At 44.6% G+C, this 18798-nt stretch overlaps 1 protein-coding gene and 1 pseudogene across 1 annotated transcript in view; one reads left to right on the top strand and one right to left on the bottom strand.

Annotated features, from left to right (window-relative positions):
* MAPKAPK2 (MAPK activated protein kinase 2) overlaps positions 1–18798 on the bottom strand; it is a 94808-nt gene that overhangs the window by 61509 nt on the left and 14501 nt on the right. The gene's annotated exons all lie outside the window — the stretch shown is intronic.
* Positions 12808–13444, top strand: LOC149455368 (uncharacterized; annotated as a pseudogene).

Raw genomic sequence — 18798 nt, 5'->3', positions numbered from 1 at the left:
CGTCGGTGTCAGTGGGGGGGAGGAATAGCGCCCCGTCGTCGGTGTCAGTGGGGGGGAGGAATAGCGCCCCGTCGTCGGTGTCAGTGGGGGGGAGGAATAGCGCCCCGTCGTCGGTGTCAGTGGGGGGGAGGAATAGCGTCCCGTCGTCGGTGTCAGTGGGGGGGAGGAATAGCGCCCCGTCGTCGGTGTCAGTGGGGGGGAGGAATAGCGCCCCGTCGTCGGTGTCAGTGGGGGGGAGGAATAGCGCCCCGTCGTCGGTGTCAGTGGGGGGGAGGAATAGCGCCCCGTCGTCGGTGTCAGTGGGGGGAGGAATAGCGCCCCGTCGTCGGTGTCAGTGGGAGGGGGAGGAATAGTGCCCCGTCGGTGTCAGTGACACCAATGATGGGGCACTATTCCTCCCACTGACACCAATGACACTTAACTTGCTAACCCCTGCTCCAGCATGGTGCTGCTGCAGCCAGCATACCTGGTTGCAGCAGCACCATCAGCACGGCACACTTACCTGTCAGCTGTCCTTCACTCCGGCCTCTCCCTCACTCGATGTTCGCGGGGCCACTCAGCTCCGCCTCCTCGCAGGTGATTTGCCGCCTGTGTGCCTTTCCTGAGCTACAGTTCTAGCGCCCAATCACCGGTGAGGAGTGAGGAAGTGGCCGGAGTGAATGAAGGAGCAGCACTTCCTGGACTGGATCATAGTGGGACTGGGAACGGAGCCAGGTAAGGTACAGCAGCCCCCTGCCCACCCCTGTACTTAGTGTCCCTTTCTTACGGAATATACGCCCCTGTCGGCAGGCCGGATAAATCCCCTCGGTGGGCCGTATGTGGCCCGCGGGCCGTAGTTTGAGGACCCCTGCCTTATTCCATGTGGCCTCAGAACCTTCAAGGTGCATTTTTGCAAAGCTCAGTCATGACTGCATGTGACCTTTTCTTGAGTGACTTTTTTTCTTGCAACCTTCCCATACAAGCCACATATGGGCTATTGTTGTCACATGCACACAATGACAACATTTTGTCATAAATTCCTGCAACTGCATTGGAGTTGCTGTAGGCCTCTTGGGAGCCTCTCTGACCAGTCTGGAGCACCGTCCTGATCCAGGTAGGGTCTGTGTTGTACCAAATACCTTCCACTTCTTAATGATAGGCTTCACTGTGATTTTAGGCAACGATAAAGCCTATGATTTTTTTTTTATATCTCCTGACTTTTGACAGTGCCTTGCCACCCATCGTTAATGGTTTGCTTCAATTGCACTACAAGGGACTGAAATGCTCCAGGAAAGCCCTTTTCATGCTGAGCTAAAATTACCACAGCTGATCAGAGTTGAAAGTCAAACGGCTGTGTGTGCCATTGAGAAGGTGATTAGCTATACCTGATTGACTTTACAAGTAATTTTTAGGAGGACATGATACTTTTTCCAACTCAGTGATTACGTTTTTGAATTTTTTGGGTTTTTTTCTGACGTGTTGGTGTTATATCTTTCACTTGGATGTTATAAATTGTATTGAGTAAATACAGCTCAAAAGAAACATAAAAACTGTTAGTCTTCATTTCATGCTGCAACAAAATATGATTTTAAAGGGGGTGATCTCTATACCCACTGTACAGTACATTCCTAACGTATCCAGATCCCCTTCACGGTTTTCAATTTTGTTATATTGCAGCCTGATACTACAGTGGTTTAAATTTGTTTGTTCTCATTAATCTACACTCAGTACCCCATAATGTCAAAGTGAAAACAGAATTTTAGAAATGTCTGAAGAAAAACTGAAATATCACATGTACTTAAAGTATTCAGACCCTTTACTCAGTACTTTGTTAAAAGCACCTTTGTTAGTATATACAGTCTCAAGTCTTTTTGTGTATGACGTGACAAGCTTTGCACACCTGGATTGGGGGATTTTCTGCCATTCTTCTTTACAAATCCTTTCAACGTCAGTCAGGTTGGATGGGGTCGTTGCTGGACAGCCAGCCATTTCAGGTCTCTCCAGAGATGTTCAATAGGGTTCAGAGCTCTGGCTGGGCTAATCTAGGATATTCACAGAGTTGGCCCTAAATCACACCTGTGTTGCCTTGGCTGTGTGCTTAGGATCGATATCATGTTGGAAGGTGAACCTTTGGCCCAGTTTGAGGTCCTGAGCACTGTGGAACAGGTTTTCATTCGGATATCTCTGCACTTTGCTCCATTTGGCTTTCCCTCAACCCTGACCAGACTCCCAGTCCCTGCTGCTGAAAAACACCCCCACAGCATGATGCTGCCACCACCATGCTTTACTTTTGGGATGGTATTGGGCAGGTGATGAGCGGTGACTGGGATTTCTCCATACATAATGTTTAGAATTGAGACCTAATAGTTCAATCTTTGTTTCATTAGACCAGGCAGACAGTCTTGCTCATCGCAATCAGTCCTTCAGGTGGTTTTTTGCAGACTCCGTCTAGCCACTCTGCCATAAGCCCAGATCAATGGAGGGCTGCAATGATGGCTGTCCTCAAACATTGTCCCATCTACACTCAGGATCTCTGGAGCTCAGTCAGAGTGACCATCAGGTTCTTGGTCACCTCTCTTATGAAGGCCCTTCTCCCTCGATTGCTCAGTTTGGCTTGGTGACCAGCTCTTGAAAGAGTCCTGGTTGTGCCAAACTTCTTCAATTTGAGAATTATGGAGGCCACTGTGCTCTTGGGAACCTTCACTGTAACATTCCCCAGATCTGTGTTTTGCAATAATCCTGTCTCTGAGCTCTGTAGGCAGTTCTTTGACCTCATGGCTTTACTCTGATACAGTAAGCATTGTCAGCTGTGAGGAATTATAGAGAGGCATGTGCCTTTCCAAATCACATCCAATAATTTAATTTACCACAGGTAGATTCCACGCAAGGTACAGAAACATCTCAGCAACGATCAAGAGAAAAGGGAAGCACCTGAGCTAAATTGTTGCAAAGGGTCTGAATACTTATGCCAATGTGATATTTCAGTTTTTCCTTCATATATTTGTAAACATTTTTAAAATTCTGTTTTTACTTTATCACTATGAATTTAAACAACTGTAGTATCAGTGTGTAACATACGCTATACCACTCTACTCTGAATACCGGGCTCTGATAAGGTTGGGGATATCAAAAAAAACATTTCTAAAGTGTCTTACTGCACAGTATATGTAGAAGAGCGCAGAGGGTATTTCTGTAGGTAGAATGTGCTGTAGAGGGGTGCAGAGGATTTAACAGCAGGCAATATGTTCAGGAGAGAAGTGCAAAGGGCATGATGGGGAGCAATATGTGCAGGCGAGTACGGAGGGTATGAAATGAACAGTACAAGTAACCCTTTGACTCACAACTGGTGATTACTGATCCAAAATTAACAGGGAAGAAAAATTAGGCCATAACCATACAGGAGAATGAGAGGGGCAGGGAATAAGCCAAATAATGCAAAACTGCAAAATAGAAAGCCATGCACAAAGTGTTTTGCAGATGAAGAACAGAGGGCAAAATCAGTGTCAAGTGAAACAGGCCTGCTGAAATTAAAGCATGTTATTCTGGGGCAATGAAGGTGGCTGTGAGCATATCACCAGCACAGGGAGCCTATGAAGGTGATGAGGAGGACACTAAAACAGGAGGAGTGTGTTATTGGCTTTAGACAATGAAGGTTGAAAGAGGACACCAAAACTGAAACGGTTTATTTGCAGAAACTATGTCACAGAGTTAAAAAACAGTGGGGGTAGCATTGTGGACATGGGAGTTAGGACAGAGCTTTGGATCAGAGATCACTACAGGACCAGGGCAGGGGAGATCAGACTGATATTTTGCACTGTGCATGAAATAAATACAAGGGGTTAGCCAACACGCACTGGTTACTGTGTACTAAGGCATCAATGCACGTGCACTTAGGACTGGGCCCTGAGGGGTTATCACACAAGTTTAGAACTGCCCACTAGGAGAGATAGCACATACACTCTGGAGACTAGGGGCGAAGGAATTAGGCTACTTTCACGCTGATCCCTTTTACCTACTGCTTTTGAGTTTAAAAAATTAAAAAAAAGGAATGAAAAAGAGAAAAATGTATAACCATGTATGCCTATGGAATTCTCACACTGATCCATTGCTTTTTCCTGCTTGCTACATTTTTAGTGCAGGTTTTTGGAGCAGTAAAACAAAACACGAAAAATAAGCACCTGCGTTGTTTTTGGTGCAGTTTTTCAGTCACGTCTTAAAAAAAAAAAAAACACACACACACACACACACACACACACAGACACACAGACACACAGACACACAGACACACAGACACACACACACACACACACTGCAAGCACAGTAAAACACATATGCATTTTTGCTGCAGATCAGTGTGACAGTAGTCTTAAAGTATATGCTGGGGTCCAGGTGCAGATAGACTAACACACATGCACTGGGTAGTGCTGGCTGAAGAATTCATCCACAAAAGCCACAAATTAGGTGCTGTGTAAGTAAAGCACATATGCAAAGTACTGAGTACTGGAGGGTTTGATGCATGGGAGGACTGGGTGCTTAGGGGTAATACATATGTACTGTGAGCTGAGAGGTCAATACAGTGAAGGAAATAAGTATTTGATCCCCTGCTGATTTTGAATGTTTGCCCACTCACAAAGACATCATCGGTCTAAAAATCGAAATGCACGCCTAACAAATGATGCACTGATTTGCATGTTCATGAGGGAAATAAGTATTTGATCCTCTTCACAAAACAGTACTTGGTGACAAATCACTCGTTGGCAATCACAAAGGTCAGACTTTTCCTGTAGTTGGCCACCAGGTTTGCACACATCTCAGGAGGGATTTTGGCCCAATCCTCTTGGCAGATCCTCTCCAAGTCATTAAGGTTTGGTGGCTGACATTTGGCAACTTGAACTTTCAGCTCCCTCCACAGATTTTCAATCGGATTAAGATCTGGGGACTGGCTAGGCCACTCCAAGACCTTAATGTGCTTCTTCTTGAGCCACTCCTTTGTTGCCTTGGCCGTGTGTTTTGGGTCATTGTCATGCTGGAACACCCGTCCACGACCCATTTTCAATGCCCTGGCTGAGGGATGAAGGTTCTCACCCAAGATTTGACGGTACATTGCCCAGTCCATCGTCCCTTTGATGCGGTGCAGTTGTCCTGTCCCCTTAGCAGAAAAACACCCCCAAGGCAGAATCTTTCCACCACCATGTTTGACAGTTGGGATGGTGTTCTTGGGGTCATAGGCAGCATTCCTCTTCCTCCAAACACGGCGAGTTGAGTTGATGCCAAAGAGCTCGATTTTGGTCTCATCTGACCACAACACTTTCAAAACAGTCCTCCTCTGCATCATTCAGGTGTTCAGTGGCAAACCTCAGATAGGCCTGGACATGTGCTTTCTTGAGCAGAGGGACCTTGCGGGCACTGCAGGATTTCAGTCCTTGTCTGCGTAGTGTGTTACCATTTGTTTTCTTGGTGACTGTGGTCCCAGCTGCCTGGAGATCATTGACAAGATTACATGTAGTTCTGAGATGATTGCTCACTGTTCTCATGATCATTGACACTCCACGAGGTGAGATCTTGCATGGTGTACCAGACCTAGGGAGACTGACAGTTTTGTGTTTCTTTCATTTGCGAATGATTGCACCAACTGTTGTCACCTTCTCACCAAGCTGCTTGGCCATAGTTTGGTAGCCCAGTCCAGCCTTGTGTAGGTCTACAATCTTGTCCCTGGCATCCTTGGACAGCTCTTTGGTCTTTGCCATGGTGGAGAGTTTGGAATGTGATTCTTTCATTGCTCCTGTGGACAGGTGTCTTATACAGGTAACAAAATGATTAGCAGCACTCCCTTTAAGAGACTGCTTCTAATCTCAACTTGTTACCTGTATGAAAGACACCTGGTAGCCAGATATCCTGCTGAATGATAGGGGATCAAATACTTATTTTCCTCATGAACATGCAACTCAGTGCATCATTTGTTAGACATGCATTTCTTTTGACGATTTTGTTGCTATTCTGTCTCTCAGTGTTACAATACACCTACCATTTAATTTTTAGACCCATCATTTCTTTATGAGTGGGCAAACATTCAAAATCAGCAGGGGATCAAATACGCATTTCCTTCACTGTATACATGCACTGAGGAGTAGGTGCTTGGAGGTTAAACACACACGAGCTGCTTGACATCACATCTAAGATGGTAGCCAGAGCAACAATCTCAGGTCTTTTGGATCCTCATACAAGAGATGTTTTTACAGGTAAATAGCATGCATAAAATATGTTAAATGCACAAATAGTCTAATAGGAAGATTGTTTCTAAATTAATGGTGTGGCAATAGAATCTTTCAAGAGAGGAGACTAGGTTCACACTGCTGCGATCACATTTTGAGATGACTTTCAGGCTAGGTCCACACTAGTGTAGAGCAATTTTGATCTGATTTTCAATGCAATTTTGTGGAGCAGCTGCAGTGCTACTTGGTGCATTTTTTTAATTTTTTAATGCATTTTTTTCTATTGCACCCACTGGCATCCTAACAACCAGTGACTCATCCCTGATGTCAGCAGCAAGGCTAAGCCATCAGTTGTTCAGAACAGCGCAGCTTCCCCCCCACCACTAAGTAAACAAAAGGGGCAGGGTCACCAGTGATGTCACCTAGGTGATCCGACTGAAAGTAGGTGAGGGTACCCATCAAAACTAGCCCCCCCCCCCCCCAAAAAAAAAAATGCCCAAAAGGGTTAGAGGAGGATGACAAAGCAAAACTTCCCCTTTAGGGTGAAGTTCCGCTTTAACATACAGATCATGGAGATGAGATGTACAGGAAGGATTCCACAGTCATTTTCACCCCTCATGAATCATCTGCTTCTGATCCTTCCATAAAAAAAAAAAATCTTCATTGATAAATACAATAGAGAAAGGAGGGGAAGTGAGCAAAAGAATGGGAAGGAAACCCCAGACATAAAATGTTAGTGTTTACTTTTGTGATCACTGTGATTGGTCATCACAGCAGCCACAAGGTACAGAGTCATTTGGATCGGCTCTGTACATTCTGTCTGTGACCTGAGCTGTCAAAAGATGGATCAGATCAAAACCAAAAAATTTGTGCAGTGGCCACCGGGCCCTATATCTGCAGTGCAATTAATAAATGCACTGCAGAAATACACATCTACTACTCCACTGCTCTTAAAACATACAGCAGTACTAAAGCTGTTATGCAGCATAAAGGCAGGAGATGGGTACATTAACCCTTTGTGCTTGAAATGTATCCTATTTCCACCCTTTTGTTATGTCTTCTCTACAAAAAACAAACAAAACCACATACCTGTTGATTCGGCTTGAAATCCAGTGATTACATAATGTATTATCAGGAAATGTATTAAGACTGCAGAACACTTATGCTATGTAGATAAATGTTCTGTAGTTGGTCAACAATGCAACCAATAGATCAACATGAAAACCAGGCAACTAGTATTTTTAGAAGGTGATGTCAGCAATGGTTTCGTGTCAACAGGTGCGGAGATTCATAAAGACATTAGTAGGGGGGCAGCAACATAGTACAAATTTTTACATGTAGCTCAGTGAGCTACTCACCATTCCAAGTCATAGATGTGTTAAAGATCTGGATACAACAAGCAAAAGTATAAATATGAGTGGGGTTTGCCATGAGATGTGTAAAGCCGAAAGCTTAGAAAAGCAAGTTTCCCGTATTCTAAACAAATCCATTTTGCACAATGAAGATGCAGTACTTTTACACTGGCTGTATATGGATTGAATTTCGATCCATGTATAGGCTAGCTGGGTGTACACAAGTCAATCTATCAGCCAGACCGGCTAACCAGCCAGTCGGGTTCCTCCTGAACAATCAGTGCCGCCAGCAACACTGATCATTGTGTTCTGCCAGCAGGGAAGGCTAATGCAAGCCATAGATGGGTCGAAAATCGGCCGATTTTTCGGCCAAAAATAGAAATCGGCCGATTTTCGGATCGTTAGTGGGCTATTTGTTCGGCCGTTTTTCTGTATTTTGGCCGGTTTTTTTTAATCGGTAAAGTTGGAAAAAAAATCGGCCGATTTTGCCTATCGGCCGATTTTCGCGGCAATGATGGGCAAATCGGTCGATTTTTTACCGATAAAAAAAAAATCTGCGCATGAGTAGTGACCTGCAAGAGGAAGACAAAAAGAAGAAGAGGATGAAGGAAGGAAGGAGAACGGAAGGAAGGAGAACGGAAGGAAGGAAGGAGAACGGAAGGAAGGAAGGAGAACGGAAGGAAGGAAGGAGAACGGAAGGAAGGAAGGAGAACGGAAGGAAGGAAGGAAGAAGAAAGGAAGAAAGAAGGAAGAAGGAAGAAGAAAGAAGAAGAAGAAGAAGATGATGAAGCAGGAGAAGAGGAAGGATGAAAAATAAGAGGAATTCCAGTCCGGCAAAAAGTGTCCCTGCAGAGAGCTCTGCTATTTCTGACAGTTCTTTGACAGTTCCTTGACATTTACAGCGGTTGCAACATTGTATCTACAGTCAGGTCCATAAATATTGGGACATCAACACAATTCTAACATTTTTGGCTTTATACACCACCACAATGGATTTGAAATGAAACAAACAAGATGTGCCTTAACTGCAGACTGTCAGCTTTAATTTGAGGGTATTTACATCCAAATCAGGTGAACGGTGTAGGAATTACAACAGTTTGCATATGTGCCTCCCACTTGTTAAGGGACCAAAACTAATGGGACAATTGGCTTCTCAGCTGTTCCATGGCCAGGTGTGTGTTATTCCCTCATTATCCCAATTACAATGAGCAGATAAAAGGTCCAGAGTTCATTTCAAGTGTGCTATTTGCATTTGGAATCTGTTGTTGTCAACTCTCAAGATGAGATCCAAAGAGCTTTCACTATCAGTGAAGCAAGCCATCATTAGGCTGAAAAAACAAAACAAACCCATCAGAGAAATAGCAAAAACATTAGGCGTGGCCAAAACAACTCTTTGGAACGTTCTTAAAAGAAGGAACGCACCGGTGAGCTCAGCAACACCAAAAGACCCGGAAGACCACAGAAAACAACTGTGGTGGATGACCGAAGAATTCTTTCCCTGGTGAAGAAAACACCCTTCACAACAGTTGGCCAGATCAAGAACCCTCTCCAGGAGGTAGGTGTATGTGTGTCAAAGTCAACAATCAAAAGAAGACTTCACCAGAGTGAATACAGAGGGTTCACCACAAGATGTAAACCATTGGTGAGCCTCAAAAACAGGAAGGCAAGATTAGAGTTTGCCAAACAACATCTAAAAAAGCCTTCACAGTTCTGGAACAACATCCTATATACAGATGAGACCAAGATCAACTTGTACCAGAGTGATGGGAAGAGAAGAGTATGGAGAAGGAAAGGAACTGCTCATGATCCTAAGCATACCACCTCATCAGTGAAGCATGGTGGTGGTAGTGTCATGGCGTGGGCATGTATGGCTGCCAATGGAACTGGTTCTCTTGTATTTATTGATGATGCGACTGCTGACAAAAGCAGCAGGATGAATTCTGAAGTGTTTCGGGCAATATTATCTTCTCATATTCGGCCAAATGCTTCAGAACTCATTGGACGCAGCTTCACAGTGCAGATGGACAATGACCCAAAGCATACTGCAAAATCAACCAAAGAGTTTTTTAAGGGAAAGAAGTGGAATGTTATGCAATGAGATGTGTAAAGCCGAAAGCTTAGAAAAGCAAGTTTCCCGTATTCTAAACAAATCCATTTTGCACAATGAAGATGCAGGACCTGAATCCGATTGAGCATGCATTTCACTTGCTGAAGACAAAACTGAAGGGAAAATGCCCCAAGAACAAGCAGGAACTGAAGACAGTTGCAGTAGAGGCCTGACAGAGCATCACCAGGGATGAAACCCAGCGTCTGGTGATGTCTATGCATTCCAGAATTCAGGCTGTAATTGACTGCAAAGGATTTGCAACCAAGTATTAAAAAGTGAAAGTATGATTTATGATTATTATTCTGTCCCATTACTTTTGGTCCCTTAATAAGTGGGAGGCACATATGCAAACTGTTGTAATTCCTACACCATTCACCTGATTTGGATGTAAATACCCTCAAATTAAAGCTGACAGTCTGCAGTTAAAGCACATCTTGTTCATTTCATTTCAAATCCATTGTGGTGGTATATAAAGCCAAAAATGTTAGAATTGTGTTGATGTCCCAATATTTATGGACCTGACTGTATTTGTTTCTGAATAAAAACATCTGTATCCTAAATGGATACAAATAGATACAATGTTGCAACCGCTGTAAATGTCAAGGAACTGTCAAAGAAATAGCGGAGCTCTCTGCAGGGACACTTTTTGCCGGCTGTAGACAGGATGAAAATCGGCTGATTTTTTTTACCATTGATGGTAACGTCGGCCGCTTGAACGACCGATTTTTCGTTTTTTAAAAGAAAAATCTGCCGTTTTTCTCCCTGTCTATGGCCTGCATAACTCCCTGTTTTAGTGCAACCTTTTTCAACCAGAGTGCCTTCAGGGGTGCCTTGGCAAAATGCCTAAAAATTGCCCAAAAATTGTATACAAACCAGCGGGGTGGGTCAAGCCTGCCTTTTAGTTATACAAAGTCACTGGTTTTCACCAGTACACCATTATAAACTTCTAGCCACCAGCGTCCTAACAACCAATGACATCATCAGTTGATAAGGTGGACATTGGGCGTCTGCACAGCATTCTTTTTGCCCCTCAACGTCAGCACTGGGGTCACATTAGCTGAGCAAGGAAGAGAAACTGGCACAGAACCTTGGCCGCTATAGCACACCAGGTGGCAAGAGGGTTTTCTGGAGCCTGCACCTTAAGTAGCTGTTAAGAGCTAGTGAAAGATCTGCTTTAGTTTAAAATACTTTGATGAACTTTTACTACATAAACTTTAGTTATATACATTTGTTTATTTATTGTATTAGTTACTTTATTGCACTTAGCACTTTTTGTGTCGGAGTCCACACTTTTGCACATTCCTTTCTCTAATTGATTGTAAGGTATATGTATTTAGCATTCATGAAATTTGCACATGAATGGTTATAAATTTTAAATAATTTTTTAGAATGTTGGTTTTAATCACATTATTACATGAATGTAACAGTTTAAAGAGGTAACTCACTTAATTAGTCATAACAATATTCTTTAGGGTGTTGGTGTATTCAAAACACATTTTTAGTGTGCGGCTTTCTCTGAGAATGGTTACTTTATTTCACTTAGTAATTTGTTGGATTTTCACAAAAGTGCAGAGGTTCTTTACACAGCCAAATAAATAGTTACCCAACATGTTAAACCTTAAAATTGCATGCATCCATGAAATGGCGACAAACCTCAGTCCCCTATATTTTCCACAGGAGACGCTTTAAAAGCTCCTACAGGTCATCAGTTTAGAGCTACACAGGAGCTCTGTTGCTTAAATTATTGCTCTCACCCTGGGTTGCGCGGCAATATATAATATGTATCACAATTGACGTTTTTATATATATATATATATATATATATATATATATATATATATATATGCACCCCAACACATGCGTTTACGCTCGCACATACATGTATGTGGGGGTGGGAGGGGGGGATTTTTTGAGCTTGGATTTTGCATTTTTTTTTTTTGTACAATATTTTAAAAAATGATTAACATCACAAAATAACAAAGTCCCGTGTAATGATTTTTTGGTGACAGGTTCTGTTTACTGAGACATAGAGAGCCCCCCTCCCACCGGTCTCAACTTCCAATTAATCTAATGTAGTGCAGAAAGTGAAAGGGAGACCCAAAAGAGACTTCATACACGTTGCTTCTGGATAGCTGTAAGGGGAGGAGAGCATGTCCGCTTGACTCCTTCTCCTCTACCCGGTGGTACCCGCCATGCCGCGGTCCCAGACCAGCAAGCAGAGCCCAGGATACATGGCGGAAAAAAAAAAAATTCTCTCATCCACACAAGCAAAGTGGATAGAGGCATCCTCTGCACTGTGCTATCGTTTTCTGACTGTGGGACTCCCCTTCTGTCAGAATACACTGATCAATGGCTACAGCCAATTGGCTGAAGCCGCTAATTGACAAACGGATTCCTGTAACAATTTCTGTCGAGCGGGAATGGCCATACATGCATCAAAATTCTGAAACAGCCAAATTTTGAACCATCTATGGCCAGCTTAGCCATGGTAATTACCACATTATGAATCCTTTGTGCTACTCTTGTATGTGCCTTAAACAAAGTTATCAATAGAAGTCGTCATAAGGGGGGGTAGTCTGGACATGGCCGAGAGACATGTTGAACCGGAGCTCCCAACCTTACCTCGGCTTTACATACTATATTTACAGCACTCGCTTCCCGGCATGCTCTCAGCTAAGAAAATACGGACAAAGTCATCCTCCAGAACACCTGGGGATCCGGATCTAAGGTGGACATACATTTTTTTTTTCCCAGGATCCCAGAGGCTTAATCCACTCTCCAGCATGGCGGCACCACGTGCCTTGCCCCCGGAGTCCTTCCTCTCTCAAGCGCCTTCATCCTCTCCATCTTGTTCAGCGACCTCAGACTGTCCTTCGGATGCCCTGGGGCCCCCTTCCTTCAGGCCCATTGGCTATGTCCCCTCCAAGGGTGCTAGCATCCCCAACACTGGACGGAGAGGACCTTAGGGCACTCATACAGGTGCTTCTGATGAAGATGGAGAGAGAAGCACTTACCCTCCAGTTAAAAAGTATCATACCACAAAGAAATCTCATCAGTGTGGGCGGAGGTAGAGACCCTCAATGATCACCTCTCCACTGGGGAGGTCTCTGTCTCAGCGCTGGAGAAAAAGGTGACCGAACTTGAACAGGCCAGAGACATGCATCATGATGCCGCGGTGGCCCTACAGCTATATCTAGAGGAATTATAAGACCGTAGCCAGCGTAACAACCGGCGACTTAAAGGTCTCCCAGAAGCCATGGACTCCGAGAACCTCCAGGAGATGGTTACTGCCTTCCTGCACAGAATTATGGAAGCTGCACCTCCAGCAGACTTTGAATTGGCCTCTGCTCTGGTTCCCAAGCCAACCGATCAGAATAGGCCTCAGGATGTAATTTGCCACCACCAAAAACACAAAGAGGCTATCCTAAGAAAAGCATGGACTCTGGGAGAAGTGGACTTTGATGGCGCCTCGGTGCGGATTCTACTTGATCTTTTCAGAGCAACATTGTAACGCTGGGCATTCCTTCGACATCTCCTGGAGAAGATTCGACGCCTGGGCCTGACCTACAGATGGGGTTTCTCGTTGACCATGTCCATCCGGAAACTTCACTCTATGGTCCCCCAGGGATCTACTAGCGCTTTTCACATTTCTGGACACAGAGCCACTTTAAGTCCATAGTTGGCTACAGTTTCTCCCACACCAGCAGGAACGCCCGGCATCATCACGCTCGGGAAACAGGTTGCCACAGCGCCCCCCCCAGACAGAGAAGGCAACCGCACGCCCCGACACCTGAAAGGCCACGTGAATCCTAACTGTCTGGAGCGGAAGTCCACCACAGCTGTATATGATTTCTCCCTTCTGTATTTGACCATCTCACCCATTTACCTGCTGATGGTGGATCTCCATGCCCTTAAGCTTTTAACATCGCTACTGCGGTCTCATCTCTTCACGGACAAGATTACATGCTCAGGGAAGGCCTCATTCATGTGCCTTAATGTTTTTCTCTGGGGAAACCCATTTGAGGGTCCCTAGGGGATCCTTTCAGTGAAATTAGCCAGTGTGACCTTCATCTGCCTTCAGGGGTGGAGTAGATGGCCCACTGGATCTTAACCAGGAAGGAGAGACCCGTTTGTGTGTACTTCCGCACCTGGTCATGATATTGTTTGTTCGGCCTTGCCTATATTCCCCCCCCCGGCAGTAGAGGGCAGGTTATTTGAATGCTTATTGATAATTGCGACTCCTCTGGCCAGGACTTTCTATGGCGGGGACAGATGGGGGGTCCTTGTTGGGTACGGCACGCTGGATTGGGAACTGGCAGTGTTAGCACGTTCCCCAACCTAGGAAGTCTCATTCTATATTTGAAAAGTGGGACAAGATGGTTATGCAATTGAATGTACCTGTGATTGATTGGACTCTCTGGCTGGAATTTGTTGGCAGATGCACGGGAGGACCAAAAGGACTCAATACAATCTGGTACGCCTGGGAGAATTGCTTTGCACATGGTTTACTGTGACCGTGTGGCAGATCCCACGTGGGTCGTTCCTGTGTGTCTCCCCACAACTGGAATTTACATAATTGTATTTTAGGGGCAGGACTTAAAATTTCAAGTCCTGAGCTACTGGCCAGGCCTTAAGAGTTACTTGCCACCAACAAAACACACAAACAGAGACACCTGTACACACACACACACACACACACACTTACATAAACACATACGCACAGACACATGTACACACACAGGCACGTACAGACACGTATACACACAGATAAAATGTACATACACAGAAATACACACACAGACGCATGTACATACACACAGACATGCATACATGCAGACACATGTACAGATACACACATGTACACACACACACACACACCACCCAAAACCAACCCCCCCCCCCCCCCAATAAAAAGTTGCAGTACTTCGTTGTTCACTCACAGAGCTGGGTACTGCACTCTAGGGGGAGGCAGAGAGCACAGCACACACTCCTTCCTTTGCTTTCACTGCGCTCAGCTATTGAGCAGTCTGAGGGCTCCCAGTGCCAATGACAGATCCGGCCTGAGTTCCGAGCCTGCTCAGCAAGACGGCCCTGGGGGACACACTCGCCCCCACCATAATTCCATTCGCCATTGGCGAGCAGGCAAGTGGAAATTTCAAGCCCTGCTTTAGGGTATACATTGGAGGGGGATGAAGACAGTGCCCGTATATGTATTTTATGCCTGTTATTAAGTTTATTCTTTTTGAACATTTGTTGCGGTTTATCTCTACTAGCCAGGGCAGGGAACTGGAAGAATGCTCTTTAGCGATATCTGACCGTTCCCCCCCCCCCCCCCCCCATTGGCCTGCACTCACGCAGTCACTTGACCCTTTAGTGAGTGCTATTGGGATTTCCCATATTAGCACTTATGGGAAGTTGCTACTCTCTAGCTGAGTCTTACAGCTCTCGCTCTTCACGCTCTCTAGCTTTCTCTACCTGTCTCTCTCTTCTCTTTGCTCTTCTTTCTTCTCTGTTCCCACCCTTAACCCACCTGCTCCTTCTCTCCCTTCTCCCTCCTTTCTGCTTTTCTCCCCTACCCTCTTTTTTTTTTCCTCTATCTTTCCCCGTGTAAAATATGGACACTCTCTGCATTACATCTATTAATGCTAAGGGGTGCTTAATGTTCCTGAAAAGCGGAACATGCTTCTTGGAGAATTTAAATGCGGTCATTCTGACATTGCTTTCATACAGAAGACTCACTTTCAGGATGGTAAACTCCCTGTCCTCTGAAATTGGTTTTACCCCTTTGTTTACCATGCTACCAATCAAGCGGCCAAATCAAAGGGGGTTTCCATTTTGATCTCTAATGGACCCAAACAGCCGCTTTCTTTTTCTGTAGGGCAGGATTGGCTGCATCCAGATGACATTAGCCACATTATACACTCCAAACAGTCAACAGGACCTCTTCATCTGTAGCGCTCCGACTAAACTGCTGGAATTTTCATAAGGCCACCTGATAATGGGAGGAGATATTAACGTCCCATTGCTTCCTACTATGGATACAGCTTCAGGATTATCTTCTGCCCCCCCCCAGCTCTCGCAAACGCATCTCTCAAACTCTTCATAATGGCCAACTTATAGATGTCTGGCGATTGCTTCACTCTGGCAAAATAGACAATACTTTCTATTCCCCACCTCACCAAGAGTACTTACGGCTCGATTTTTTTCTGATCCCGCATAGACAACTTCAAGTAGTAATCAATACATGTAAATATACAAACAAAAACCATGCACAGAGGAGAAAGTTAGGTGTTACCCCCACTAATAGGGGAGATGCTTTGTTTGACCTGTGTCCACATACAGGTCCATGCGAGAAGGTGAGAGTCCACCTGGAAATCTATGTTCACTGTGGCGATTCACATGTATTGAAGATTTACAGCACTGGGATTTTGGGTGCAATCACCAGCAGAAAGAGGTTTCACTTATTTGGATTTTTTTGAAGAATTGCATTTATTTTTATGTTTTATCATCTTTTGGGACTGTCAGTCATGTTTTTGTTTGTATATTTACATGTACTGATTCATGCTAGCAGCGTGACACTTCATTTGTTTTTTATGTTTACACACAACACGTGTTTGAAGCAGCTCATCTATTATGACTATCATTATTTGCAGCGCACAATTTCCTTTTGCCTTTAATCTTCAAGCAGTAGCGGCCGTTTCCACAGGGAATATCACATGGTCGAACCATGCACCGATCACATTACAATACTCCCTGTCTGATGCCCCTGGTTCTATGAGATCCACTTGGAGACTTATGGAAAGTCTGCTCCAGGAATCTGTGGTCCTGGTGGATGTTGTACGATAGCTGGAGGCATACTTTCCCAGTAATGACACACCAGGGTATAAGCCGGGAATTGCTTGGGAAGCACATGTGGTTATTCGAGGGGTTCCTATTAAACATGGAGCTCGGATCAAGAAAGAACGGAAGGAACAATTGAACACTTTACTAACAGCTATCCACAAATTGGAATCACGCTATAAAACACGCTCTGTCCCAAGCTGTAGAAAGGCAACGGTTACTCCACAGGAAATAAGTGACAGATCACTTTAAAGCGAAAGCCGTGGTCCAAACACATCAACGCATCTTCTACGAGTCTGGCAACAAATGTGGCCAGCTTTTAGTACCGTCTCTACAAGATCTGAGAGCTGCGACTTATGTACCTCACAAAAAACGCAGGCTGATGGCTAACAAGCCTCACTACCCAAACATATTGCTCACACATTCAGAGAATTTTACTCATTATACAATCTACACCCCACATCTGCTTCATCAGATCAAGATGAGGATTATCTAATGTCCTCCGGCATGCCCAAACTGCCTCCTACAGTTTATCAAGAGTTAGAAGCCCCCTTTACAATGGCCAAATTAGGTAAGGCCCCAGGCCTGGATGGCTCTACTGCTCAATACTACAAACTGCTACTTCCCCATCTCGACCCTTATATGGTTAAGATGTTTAAAGCGTTAGGAGATTCAACATCCTTTTCCTCGGACACCTTGAAAGCTTACCAAAAGAGGGGAAGGATACTTCGTCTTGCGGTAGCTACAGACCAATTTCCCTTTTATATATTGATCTGAAACCTTTTACTAAGATAGTGGACTCCAGATTACATCAACATTTGCCACAGCTGATCCATCTAGACCAAGTGGGGTTTATTCCGAACTGGGAGGCACGAGATAATACTATTAAGGTTCTTAACCTGATTCATATGGCCAATCAGACCAATACCCCTCGTCTTTTTCTGGGTACAGATGCCGAAAAAGCATTTGATAGGGTGAATTGGCAGTTTATGCCGCGGTATTACGACACATTGGCCTCTGGAACAACATGTTTCGTTGGACTACCAGTACTTACAGCACACCAACGGCTTCAGTTAAAGTTAATGGCGTTCTTTCGGATCCTTTCCCCATCACTAATGGCACTAGGTAGGGGTGTCCTCTTTCACCCCTGCCCTTTGCTCATACTCTGGAGCCTTTCCTCTGCACTATTAGAAGGAATGCAGACATCCAGGGGCTACATATAGAAGATGCTCAATACAAAGTCTCTGCTTACGCGGACACATGCCATTTCCTCTAACCAACCCCGGAATCTCACTTCCTAACTTACTGCATGAGGTGATGGAGTCGCCATGCTGCAACTTCTTATGAGATCTCTACAACTGAATTATAATTTCAAATGGACTAATGTGGCATGGAAATATTTGGGTACTAATATTCCACCTAGACTTTCCCATACATTTACCTTTCTGCCACTTCTGGGTCAGGTCCATGCCCTACTGGAGAAGTGGCGTGGAGGTCTTCATTCTGGGTTTGGGCGATGTAACATTATTAAAATGAGTATCTTACCCAAATTTTTAGATTTATTTCATGCCCTACCGATCCATATCCCATCCAGATTCTTTAAACAAGCTCAAACTTTACTCTTAGACTTTATCTGGGTGAATAAAAGGCATCGAATCCGTCGCCGACTGCTCACTCTTCCTAAGTAATATGGCGGCCTGGCTGTTCCTGACCTACAAAAATATCAGGCTACCCACCTAGGCTGCTTAATAGATTGGTGCCGTCATAAGGACACTAAAATATGGGCTCATATTGAACAGACCAAAGTCGAATTCCTCTCCAACGAGCACCGTGGTCTCATGTCCCTTTACCCGCTACCCTCAAATCCCACCCATTGATTGGTACATCACGCATGTGCTCATTGTTATTCTTGACCAGATCCATATCCCCAGGAAGTTCTCCCTTATTTTCGATTATTGGTAGCCCGCGTTTTCTTTCAGGATGTGTAGAGGGCACCTTCCGGTCCTGTCTTTGTTCTAGTCGTTTTCAAGTCTCCCACTTCCTGGATGCTGGCTCTTGGCCCTCCATTTAAACCCTGACGGATCTGAATGGATTATATCATCTTGACTTCTGGAAGTCCTTATAGCTCCATAAATATCTTCGTTCTTTACCACCTGCTCAAAGCTTTCAGTGTAGCCTGACTAAGTTTGAGGGATACTTCTCTGACAATAGCACTCTCCCTCACCCCCTCTCGAAATTATACTCCCTTCTGATTTCACCTTCGGATGACTTCTCCCCTCTCTATTTGGGGAAATGGGAATCTGAATTG

Source organism: Staurois parvus, unplaced genomic scaffold (genome assembly GCF_062004578.1).
Source record: "Staurois parvus isolate SC_StPar_1 unplaced genomic scaffold, SC_StPar_1.0 ptg000395l, whole genome shotgun sequence".
Lineage (NCBI taxonomy): Eukaryota > Metazoa > Chordata > Amphibia > Anura > Ranidae > Staurois > Staurois parvus.
This window is presented reverse-complemented; position numbering and strand designations above follow the sequence as displayed.